Genomic DNA, 12,296 nt, shown 5'->3' on the forward strand with positions numbered 1-12,296 from the left:
AAAAAATTCAACTTGTTTGTGCCCTAACTGAAAAGGACAGAAGATTAACAGCACACAAAATAACCAACACCATAGACATCTTAATTGATTCAGCATATATAATTCTGACTGGAAAATTAAATCTCATCAAACGTTCCATTTGATGGGTACCAAAACCATTGCACCCAGATCAGCTGCAGACAAGAGTAGAACTTTCCATGGAAACTAAGTAAGTGGGATCAAAATCCTGAAGCATTTATCTGACGAATTGTAACAGTAGATGAAACATGGCTTTATCAGTATGATCCTGAAGACGAAGCATAACCAAAGTAATGGCTACCAAGATGTGGAAGTGGTCCAGTCAAAGCAAAAGTGGACCATTCAAGAGCAAAGGTCATGGCAACAGTTTTCAGGAATGCTCAAGGCATTTTGCTTGTTGGCTCTCTGGAGAACCAGAGAGTAATAAAATCTGCTTATTATGAAAGTATTTTGAGAAAGCCAAAGCATTAGCAGAAAAATGCCACGGAAAGCTTCAATCAGAGAGTCCTTCTCCACCAGGACAATGCTCCTGCTCATTCCTTTCATACAACAATGGCAATTTTGCAAGAGTTTCAGTGAGATTAGGCATTCATCTTACTGTCTTGATTTGGCTCTTCCTGACTTCCTTTTATCTTCTAATTTTAAAAAAATCTTTAAAGGGTAGCCATTTTTCTTCAGTTAATAATGTAAAAAAGACTGCAATGACATGGTTAAATTCCCAGGACCCTCAGTTCTTTAGGGATGGACTAACTAAATGGCTGGTATCATGGCTTACAAAAGTGTCTTGAACTTGATGGAGCCTATATTGAGAAATAAAGATTATGTTTTTCATGTTATCTTTTAATGTCATTTTTTCACAAACTTTTAGAAGTCTCCTTGTATTGTTTGTCACCATGACATAGAGAAGATATGATCTTCTTTTTCTTTGTATTAGTTTTCCTGGCATAGCTGACCTTCAGTGTACCTTCAGTACAGGTGATTGTAGACGAGACGGTCAGACTGGGGAGGGGCACCGAGAATGCCTGATCCACTGTTCACCTGGCCACCCCATCACTTCAACACATATCACTCTCCAAGGACAATTACATTTCTACTTAGAATAAGTACCCTAAATCTGAGAGGCCCACCTTCCTCTGCAATGGGTACACTTCTATAAAAAGAGCTACTGACTCTTCAGGAGAGAAGTTTGGCTCTCTGTCCCTTTGCATTTCTTAAAACTTCCAGCTCACTCAGAACGGTAGCACACTGAACTACATAAAACACACCAGAATGTAAGGAGCCTTCTCCACCCCTAATTTTCACATCAGTAACAAGTCATTTCTATCTAGTAACCAAGTAATTACTAGTAACCAAGTAACTTCTCATATTTTGCAGGCATTATTAGCATGGAGCACAGTCAATTCAAAACCTGTTTCCCCCACTAATAGCAGTGAGACTTTGGGCTAGTCATGTGACCTTGCCAAACCTTTATTTATTTGCTTGTTTACTTATTTCATGAAATAGGAGTCATCATCCTAATAACACCCACTTCTGTAAGATTTTACTCTCATTTAATAAATTAGCCTAAGTAAACTGCTTAAACAATGTTTGGCAGGTTGTTAAAGCTTAAACTTTCACAATAGCAATAAAGATATGATTTGTTAAAATTATAACTAATCGTGATGGATTATAAAAATGTATCATCATCATGAAAAGAATGGTTATTAGTATTAAAGCAAACCTCCTTTGACTCTTGTGTTAAAAATAAATAAATAAATTCAAGCTTAGACCATCTTATTGAAGTGGGGAGAAAAGCGGGGAAAAAACCAAGCCTACGGCCTGACTAATAGTAAGTATTCAACAAACAGTAAATGGTAAGTCTTCAAAAAGAGAGCTCAGTGGTAGAGCTCTCCTCTCCTCTGTGAGGAAAAACAAAGATACAGTGATGTTTTTTCCCTAAGGGTGTTTTTTTGTTTATTCTGATTTATAATATTTTGTGGGTAAAGTGATCAAGGACATAATTAAAGGCATGGGATCCTGAATCCATCGATCCATCAACAAGTATTGACTAGGCCAGAAGCTCTCAAACCTCAGTTCACGGTGCCCTGAGTTTCTCAGTGAACATTTCACAGTGCCCCTGGGCTAAAAGAAATACCTAACTGTGCCATTTCTTAGGTAAATCCCACACGATGTGCTAAGCATTTCTGTCTCAATAACTTAGTAGCTGTTTGAAAAAGAATACACATAAATAGGAAGAAAAACAATGCTACTTTTTTGTCATGTGTAAATAACCACAATTACTAGTGGGATATGTGCTTTTATTGGGTACTGCCTGGTTTCTCAAACCTTGGAATTAGATTGGACACCACCACCCTCCTTTCCTGTTTCACATTCATTTTTGTGAGACACTTGCATTTTATCACAGCAACAACCAGAAGCCCAGTTTCAAAAGCCTTGATGTAATTGAAAGGAATGTGGATTAACTGATGTTGAAGTTACAAACTACCTCAAACTGGTCATCTGCTCTGGGTCCCCAAGATATTGAGGATCGCTGTGCTTTTACCTAAAAAATGTAAAATATCATGGTGCCCTTCTGAGTTTGCTGCAGCTCCTGGTGTGGGAGAACCACCAGGACATAGTTTGAGAACCACCAGGACACAGTTTGAGAACCACCAGACTGTCAATTTTCACGTACCAAGAATTCTGCTAGGCATGTGGCCTAATGCAGTGAAGCAGATGGACACAGTCTGTTCTCCATGAGCCTAACAAGTTAGTGGATGAGACCAACATTAATAAAATAATCTTACCAATAAATTCATGATCACAAACTATGATAAATGCAGTGAAGTGAAACCAGGGTGTTGCCAGACGGGCCTTGTTCTTAGGCCTGAGAGAAGAATCTATCTTCATTTGGTTCTCAGCAGGTGTTTCTTTTGGCAGAAGCAAACCTATGATTGTAAACACCATCCTTCCTAAAATAATGACTTGCACAGAGAAGAAAACTGGTAGGTACAGAATAGTGGAATTAAAACTAATAATGTTTGTCTTTTTTTTCTTTTTTTTTTTTTTTGAGACGGAGTCTCACTCTGTCGCCCAGGCTGGATGGAGTGCAGTGGCGCGATCTCGGCTCACTGCAAGCTCCGCCTCCTGGGTTCACGCAATTCTCCTGCCTCAGCCTCCCAAGTGGCTGGGACTACAGGCACCCGCCACCACGCCCAGCTAATTTTTTGTACTTTTAGAAGAGATGGGGTTTCACCGTGTTAGCCAGGATGGTCTCTCAATCTCCTGACCTCGTGATCCACCCGCCTCTGCCTCCCAAATTGCTGGGATTACAGGCATGAGGCACTGCACCCAGCCAACAATGTTTGTGTTAATGAGATGATCTCCACTCACTACAACCTCCATCTCCCGTGTTCAAGTGATTCTCCTGCCTCAGCCTCCCGAGTAGCTGGGATTACAGGTGCATGCCACCATGTCCAGCTAATTTTCGTATTTTTAGTGGAGACGGGGTTTCACCATGTTGGCCAGGCTGGTCTCAAACTCCTGACCTCAAGTGACCCGCCTGCCTTGGCCTCCCAATGTGCTGGGATTACAGGTGTTAGCCACCATGCCCAGTCCAACACCTGGGGCTTTTAGGATGGATGCCTTTTGTCCAGGTCCCAGGCTGCTTGCAACCTGGAAGCAGGCTGCCTGGCTTCGTGAGCCTCTGTCCCCTGGGTCCCCATCTTCATCTCTAGAGCCCTGTTTTTCAGACTCTCACTGGGGCTCAAGAGGCAGGGAAAGGCCCCAGGCCTCTCTTGCCAAACTAGTTGTGTGGAGTAACAGGACTCTGGAAAGATAATATTGCAGGGGAGAGTTTTGACCTCAGTCTCTCATCCCCTAGTCCCAGGCTCCATCCCCACCTGGTATTCTACCCCATCCTTGGGTTGATGGAGTGGCATGAACCTAGAGCTCCCACTAGTGGCAGGAAGTGGGCCACCAACATTTTCTGCCTTTTCATTTGTTTCTTTCCTTCCACATATGGGATCAACAGCCAGGTTTATGGTATACCAGAAGTATCCCAAAATGCTGTCTCCACATTGCAGGGGCTTTTCTCCATACACTGGAAATTTTCCACAGACTTGCAGGGAGCCATGGATGCCTCCAGGACTTGGGAACATCTTTTCATTGTTGGCCCCCAAAGCCTCAGTTAGCAGGAGGGAAGTTTAAAGCTGGGTAGGAAGACTGGGAAGGTCTGGAGTGAGTGGCTTAGAAAAGCTCTACAGCAAGGATTAAGAAAAGCATGCTCTTCCTTTCCTCAGTGATGCTTCCTTAGTGTCAGAATGGTGAGATTGGGGGAGTCCAGCATGAAGGGGCAGGAGAGACTTCTCAGCCGCTGCAGTGTAGGCTGCAGATCCACCTGGAGCCCAGGTGCAATTGGCCCCTGTGCTAGACCCCTCGAGGTCCATTCCAGGTCCTGAGAGAACTGAACTGTCGTTGGGAGCAAAATCATTACAGTAATAAGGAATGTGCTTGTCTGGCATATCTCTGCAAACCCATCGTAGTAATAGGTGGATGAGTATAGAATCAGGCATTCAGGGTTGCCAGGTCAAGTTAAATACTGCCTCATCACATCCAGCTAATAAAAATATTATTGTTAATAATAATAGCTGAGGCTGGGCACGGTGGCTCAGGCCTGTAATCCCAGCACTTTGGGAGGCCGAGGCAGGTGGATCACGAGGTCAGGAGATCGCGACCATCCTGGCCAACACGGTGAAACCCTGTCTCTACTAAAAATACAAAAAAAAAAAAAATTAGGTGGGCGTGGTGGTGGGCGCCTGTGGTCCCAGCTACTCGGGAGGCTGAGGCGGGAGAATGGCGTGAACCTGGGGGGCGGAGCTTGCAGTTAGCCGAGATCGCGCCACTGCACTCCAGCCTGGGAGACAGCGAGACTCTGTCTCAATAATAATAATAATAATAATAATAATAATAATAATAATAGCTGAATAAATAATCTCATAATTAACTATTACAAAGAAAAACCAGGTTTTCCGACCCTGATCCTGGGCCTTTCTCATGACATCGATGGGTTAGCAAGACTTTCGAGTTCTGATCTTACTTATCTTCAGTGATAGAAAATTTAAAACAAAATGAAACAACCACCTGTGGTTTCTAGTTATGAAGACACTAAGATGTTTACTCAGCTGCAGGGGAGATTCTAAAAGATTCTGAAAGTTCTGCCTTTTCACTAGAAAAATAAGTGACAGTCTTAAAAGGGTTACTGTTATGGGCTGAACTGTGTCACCCAAAAATTCATATGTTGAAGTCCTAACCCCCAATATCTCAGAATGTGACTGTATTTAGACATAGAGCCTTCAGAGATAATTAAGGTAAGATGTGGTCATGATCTCATTAGTGGGCTCCAATCCAATATGACTGGCACCCTTACAAGAAGAGATTGGGATTCAGATGTACACAGTGGTTTGACCATGTGAACACACAGGGAGAGGTCAACTATGCTTCTTCTGCAAGCCAAGGAGAGAGGCCTCAGAAGAAATCAATCCTGCTAACACCCTGATCTCAGATTTCTAGCCTCAGAATTGCAAGGAAATAAATTTCTATTGCTCAAGCCATGGAATCTGTGATATACTTCATTATGACAGTCCTAGAAAACTAATGCACCGAGGTTGAGAGTTTTTCTGAAAATTTTAATGACGATACAGAATGCAACCTGATACCAATAGAGTAGAACTGAGTTTCCAACTCAGGTAATTCCTACTCCAGAGTCTTCATGTAAATCGAAAATATTAATTGTTCACCACCTTGGACTGTTGTGAAACAATGGCTTTTAAAGGGCTGTTAAAGAACATTTTGGAGGAAGTTTTTTTTAGTGAAGACTGATTTCCAAATGCGTTAAGGGCCACTCCAGGCCTACGTCCTGGTGCAGTAGGCTTCCGGCAGAGGGCGCACATCTGGACTCTGCATCTCCTCCAGGTGCTTCCTCCAAACTAAGTGCTGGTGTGAACACGGGTCCTGAAAGGCAAAATGGAAGGTCCAGGTCCTCAGGCCGCCACGGTTTGTGTCAGCTCATTGCTGCACCGGAAGCTCGGAATGTGCTCATTGGGTCAAGGACTTGAGACTTCCCGTAGTGGCTTTGTGTCGTCACAGCCCATTTTCTCAGTCTGTGTCAGAGGCCTAGAGGCTCTCACTATGGCATGGACTCTCATCCTCGAGCCCCACTACTCAGAGGAGCTGGGAAGAATTTCCACCCTTCCTAGTGGCAAGTCTCACTGTGAGAGCAGAGTGCCACCAGGCAAACAGGGCAGAGAGACTGCTTTAAGGAGAATCCTTATATTGGGGGTTATGAAGTGCAGTACACCCTCATCCTCACGCTAACACTGGTACCATGTAGCCCAGGCTTGTCTAACCTGCAGCCCGCGGACTGTGTATGGCCCAGAACAGCTTTGAATGTGGCCCAATGCAAATTTGTGAACTTTCTAAGACATTCTGAGATTTTTTTTTTTTTCTCATCAGCTATCATTAGTGTGAGTGTATGTTATTTGTGACTCAAGACAATTCTTCTTTTCCAATGTGGCCCAGAGAAGCCAAAAGACTGGACAGCCCTGATGTGGCCCTTTCATCCATGGTAGCCTATTTTGTCCTAAAGACGGTCTTGTGCAGTGAGTAGGCCAGGCCTCCCCACTACCACAGTTTACAGGCAAGGAATGTGATATTTCACAGGATGACCCTGACTGGCACCTACATTGCTAGCCAAAGAATGGCACAAAGATGTGGACAGAAGAGACAACCTTAAGCAGCTGACTGCTGGCTCCTGCAACAGTATCATCATGGCATTTGTCCTGGGGTCCCAAGGAAAGAAAACAAATCTGCGGCTGAGGAACAGGCTGAGTTGACAAAGCAGCTTCCACAGTAACACAAGGACAAAGGGTGTATGTAGATATGCACGTGGTAGCAGGTTCTACTAAAGGAACCTGGACCGACCATTCTGTAAGTACCCACTACACTCAGGGAAGGTATCTGAGCTTGTATTGTTGGTAGGCAAAGGTTTATAAGGCAGAGAGGAGTGTGGTAGTTCTATTAGATGTGTAGTACACCTGGAAGTAGACAAGTAAAAACTTGGAACACTTCTCACAAGGTAATACTGTGTTTAAACTTAACCAGCACCACCCTCCACCTGAACTAGACTAAGGAAGTCATTTTAGAATTGGAAGTCTGACCTTATAATTTTGCAGCCTACTGAATCTGTCCACTACTAAATCTTTCTGATATTGACTTCATTATCTACAAAAATATCTTCTCATCTACTATTAGTAATAATAACAATAATAATAGTTTCATTTACTAATCAAGAGATTTTTTTAGGTGGGCTTCTTAGAAATCTCTGGGGAGCTAAGACTCCCTTAAACTCCTCTGTCTCTGAGTTTTTACTTAGGTTCCATTAACAACTGTGGCACACCTTAACTTCCTCATTGTCAATGTGCTACACTGCCATTTCTACTCTACTGAGACCATCTGTTGGAGAGTCATTCAGCTGCCTCTATGGCTCCTTGATGCGAGCTGAAAATAGTGCCTACTCTAGACTGATGCAGCGTTGCAGGCTTAGGAAGCTGACTGTGCCTTGGCAGGGAAGAAAAGGCACCCTTTCCCTGGCTGAACCATCAGGGTGAAAGGCTCCAAGAAGAGAGTGCAGGCTGGCCTGGAGCTGCTTTGCTTCTTCTTCTTTTTTTTTTTTTTTTTTTTTTGACAGAGTCTCACTCTGACCCCACAGCCAAGATTGTCCAGTGGCACAATCTTGGCTCACTGCCACCTTCTCCTCTCAGGTTCAAGTGATTCTCCTGCCTCAGCCTCCTGAGTAGTTGGGATTACAGACATGTGCCACCACGCCCAGCTAATTTTTGTATTTTTAGTAGAGACAGGGTTTCACCACGTTGACCAGGCTGGTCTCAAACTCCTGACCTCAAGTGATCCACCCGCCTTGGCCTCCCGAAGTGCTGGGATTATAAGCGTGAGCCACAGTGCCCGGCAGGAGCAACTTTTTGCCCCCAGCCTTACAACTGTACCTGGGACCTAGAGGTCCTCAACCCCTGGAATTCCGAATGGCGCACTCCCTCTGCCTCCAGCTTCCCTCTGATTCTCTCTGTGGGGTTTCTAACCTCTGGGCCACCCCACCTCACTGCTGGCTGTGCCCTTCAGTTGAGTGGTCCAGGAAGTGCCTCTGCCTTACCTGATATGCTCTGCATAACTCTCTTTTGCTGCCAGGTGGGAATTTCAATTCTGCTCTTGCCTCTCTCTTCACTTCACTGTGATTTCCAGTAAATCTCCATATTTCAAGTTGGCTAAGCTTGGCTATTAATATGTGCAAGCAGAGTAATTTGCCAAAGAGCTAATTTGACAGATGAGCAATTTACTCAATTACTGGAGATTTTTTTGAAGTGTTAACTTTGCCCTAAATCTGCCCCAGCGCAGAAGTTTTCAGAAAAATGTTTCCTCTGGGCACAGGACAATTTGCAGAGTCATTGTGTTGCCAAAGGCACGAGTAAAAGCAGAAGCAAGTGACTTTGTTGTAAAAAGGGAATATAGTATCCAGCCCTGAAGTTTTTGTTCAGATTAACTCAGTTCATACAAATAAAGCACTTAGAGCAGTCTGGCAGGCAATAGCTAGCCCCCAATAAATGTCAATGATTATTACTATTATTAGTACTATAATAATTACTACTTTTAATTTAATATATGCATTTAAATTCTATGAATCAAACTTTACACTAGATGAAAAATAAAAATAACAATTTAAATGAGGATGCCAGGGAAAGAAAATAGCAATCCTAGTGGTCCGTATTCTTAGTCTCATCATTAACAGTACTTTATAACTACACTCACACCTTAGTGACCAGGGTGTACACATAAAGCTATAAATTGGGGGAACTTATATACAATTTCTGGTGATTTTCAAGGATAATTTTGACCAAAGGGATTTTTATCTTTTCGACTTACAAATTAGACTCCCAATATGATGTGGTTGCCCTGACTTCTGAATCTTTGAGGGGGAAGAGGGTTTTATAAACTTATTTAAGCATGGCATCCATTGTTCAAAGAGTATATCGTGTAAAGAAAAGCCTTCCAAGGAGAAGCTTTGGGAAGCACTTCTGTAATGAATTACATTGAGATCTTCAGAGGACAGAAACTTAATCTCGAGTTAGAGACATGCTGTCATTACCAAAACCACGTATACAGCATCTCTCCTCAGTCAGACAAGAACCAAAGGCAACTGACGTGACTGCTCTCTCCTTGGAAGGACGGCAGGAGCCATGGCGCTGTGAACTCAAACTTCACGGAGCTTCAGACCCTCCTGCTTGTGACCATACCCATGCCTGGGCTCTTGACTATTTAAATGTGTTTTGAAAACAACTCTCATTATAGAAATGAAAAGCCTGAAGCTTTCTCAGCAAAAAAGGTTTAACTGATGATACTCTACAAAGAATAAATAGATCAATCTAATTGAACCAACCAAACCAGTCAATTGTTCTAATAGAGCAAATAGTATCAAATAGGTAGGAAGAATATGAGCCATATCTTATGGCTTATACTGGGTGGGGTGGCCCAGAGGTTAGAAGGTTTAACTGATGATACTCTACAAAAAATAAATAGATAAATCTAATTGAACCGACCAAACCAGACAATTTTTCTAATAGAGTAAATAGTATCAAATAGGAAGAATATGAACCATTATCCTCAATGTGAATGTGGACTAGTTATTACTTTTATGGTCATTACTTAGACACAGGTTGAGTGTTTCCTTTGACACTCAAGCCACTGTGGTTGGATGATCCAATACTAGAATCAGGTAGACGTGGTTTTGATGCTTGCTTCTGTCAGTTATATTTTCTCAGTTCTAAGTAGCCATCAATTTGTAAGATGTTCTATTTTAAATGCACCAATCAACTATAAAATACATACTGAATTTCAAAAGTATTAGAATGAAAAAAAATGTCTCTTAGAAATGGGATATGAACTGTGAGCCTGAGCAGATTACTTAACCTTTCTAAGTCTCGGTTTTCTCATCTGTAAAATGGGGATGATAGTAGCCGCTGCCTCATAGTTTTCTGTGAAAATTAATTAATACATTGCAGGTAAAGCAGAAAACACCATGCTTAGGGAATTGAAAGCACTCAATATTTGCATTTTTAAAAACTATGTCTTTAGTCAAGCATAACTCTTTTAAAATGCCATTAACTATAGGAGGAAGAATCAGTGTTGTAACATTTTGCTATTCCTTGAGTGCAATCTATGTGTACTAAGTAAAGACATCATTGGTAACACAACTACCAAGATTATCTAGGGATCAACTATCTCAAGATAGGCATAGCAATTGCTGGATGCCATATGATTTCCATGTATTTTATTTTTCCAATAGCACTCACATTCTTTGGGAGCTGTATTCTAATACTTTCAGAAAAGCCATGGGAACACACCAGAGTGACTGCTCGAGTAAATAAGTAGCATAAACAGCAAGCCAAACCATTGATGTACACATCACTAGGCCCAATACTATGAAATCCCACATAAGAAACTTGAAAGTGAAAGCTGGAATTCTGAGGATACTGGTTTTGCTTAATAAACAGCATTTCAACAGGTGAGTCAACTTAGTATTGCAGAGCGTGGTGTTGGCTTTTTTCTGATTGGGGCTAGTTTTTCATTAAAGGCAATATCTAGCACTGAAATAGACACAGTACCTAGTCCCAACCACCTGCTTCCTGGTGAGTCAGTTCAAGTTCTCACAATTGTGTCTGTGTCCAGCCCCAGACCAGCTGAGCTGGGTCATGTGCTCACCCAGATCTTTCCCTAAAAGAGGACTGACAGGGAAACCACTGCCCTCTTTCACATCCAGGGAAGGAGCGGCTTCTAAGAGAAATAGGGTTTTGTATCCTCGCCAAAGTGTCAGGAATGATCAAATGTGAAAAACAGAGGGCAAATCCATGTTAGTGCGTCATTAGGTGGGTGTTGTTTCTAAAGTGATCACATGGTAACACTTCCTCTGCTCGCTGACCCACCAGGAGTGTTTTGGAAACAGTCAGCCCACGTGAAATGGGCTGAAGACATCCCGGTGTCCTCCTCTCAGAAGCTGTGAGCCCCCAGTCAGGGCGGGCTGTCTTAGCCTGTAAACGTCCACAGGGCCAGAGCCTATATTTAACTGATGACACATCTTACAAGGGGGAAGGGATGGGGAATCTGTGACCCTGTTTCCTCCCACCAACACCAGCCCATTCACACAGAGCCTTTTGAAGGTCTCACTGGCAGTACTCCTTCAAACTTACCCAATATGCCCCACTCAAAGGCCCTCCCAGGCTTGTGGGAACAGAAAGATTTCTTGAAATGGAAAGGAGGGTTGTGAATGAGTGAGGAAATTCAGCATGGAGATATGAGAGGCTCACTCCTTAGCCACACGGAACCAGGGACTCCAAGGCAACCCCATTCCCAGAGTTCTTTCGAGGGCGGAGCTAATGACATGGGACCAAGAATTGACTCCAGGAAAGGGCATGGTGATGTGTGGCCTCCCAGACAGCCTCAGAGCAAGCAGGTGGATTTGACTTAGGCTGTGGGGAAGGCAACAGCCTCTGTATATTTTTCCATCTTGATGCTGAGTCAGACAAGGCAGTTAGTGGTTCTTTCCAGAACCCCTGCCAGCCTTTTAAAGAAAAAGTCTTTGCAGATTTTGCTTTAGTCCATCTCTGCCAAGGGGTCATTTTCTATGTTGTACTTCCTCCCTATGTGAGGGCAAGGATAATGTAGCCTTGTGTAGACTGTATATACGCTTCAGTTCCTAGCTAAGCCACATTGAGACCTCAGTAAAACAGGTTTGATTGCAATCAGAAAAGAGTTGATTTGAGATTTAAAGGAAATGACATGGATACAGTGCTCACCAGAAAGTATTAAAATGGTATTTGTTGCTTATTATTGGTAGTTATTGTCATGATATTGCTACTGATGCTGAACAAAGACCCAAGAACCAGGGTGATGTTTAGCATGGGCTGGCCTCAGCAGGACTGAAAGGACATCAATAAAGGAGAAGAGAGAGAAGGAAGGAGGACAAGTGCCAACTTTGAGCAGGTATCAGGTGTATGTGGGGGCAAACCATTTCTCCGTCCACCCTGATGATGAGTCCCCGTTTCCCTTTTTAAGGCCTGATTTTTGCACCCTCACCCCACCTAAGGCAGCCAGGGCCCCACACTGCAATACTCCTAGGTAACATCCATACTTTTTTTTTTTTTTGAGATAGAGTCTTGCACTGTCACCCAGGTTGG

At 43.0% G+C, this 12,296-nt stretch overlaps 1 long non-coding RNA gene across 1 annotated transcript; it reads left to right on the top strand.

Moving 5' to 3' along the window:
• Window positions 1-6,018: 6,018 nt before the first annotated feature.
• On the top strand, window positions 6,019-12,210 carry LOC101129742 (uncharacterized). The gene is made up of 3 exons (XR_173903.4): window positions 6,019-6,984; window positions 10,409-10,627; window positions 11,957-12,210. It is a non-coding gene; the product is annotated as an uncharacterized lncRNA (long non-coding RNA).
• Window positions 12,211-12,296: the final 86 nt, after the last annotated feature.

Source organism: Gorilla gorilla, chromosome 12, assembly GCF_029281585.2.
Source record: "Gorilla gorilla gorilla isolate KB3781 chromosome 12, NHGRI_mGorGor1-v2.1_pri, whole genome shotgun sequence".
Taxonomy (NCBI): Eukaryota; Metazoa; Chordata; class Mammalia; order Primates; family Hominidae; genus Gorilla; species Gorilla gorilla.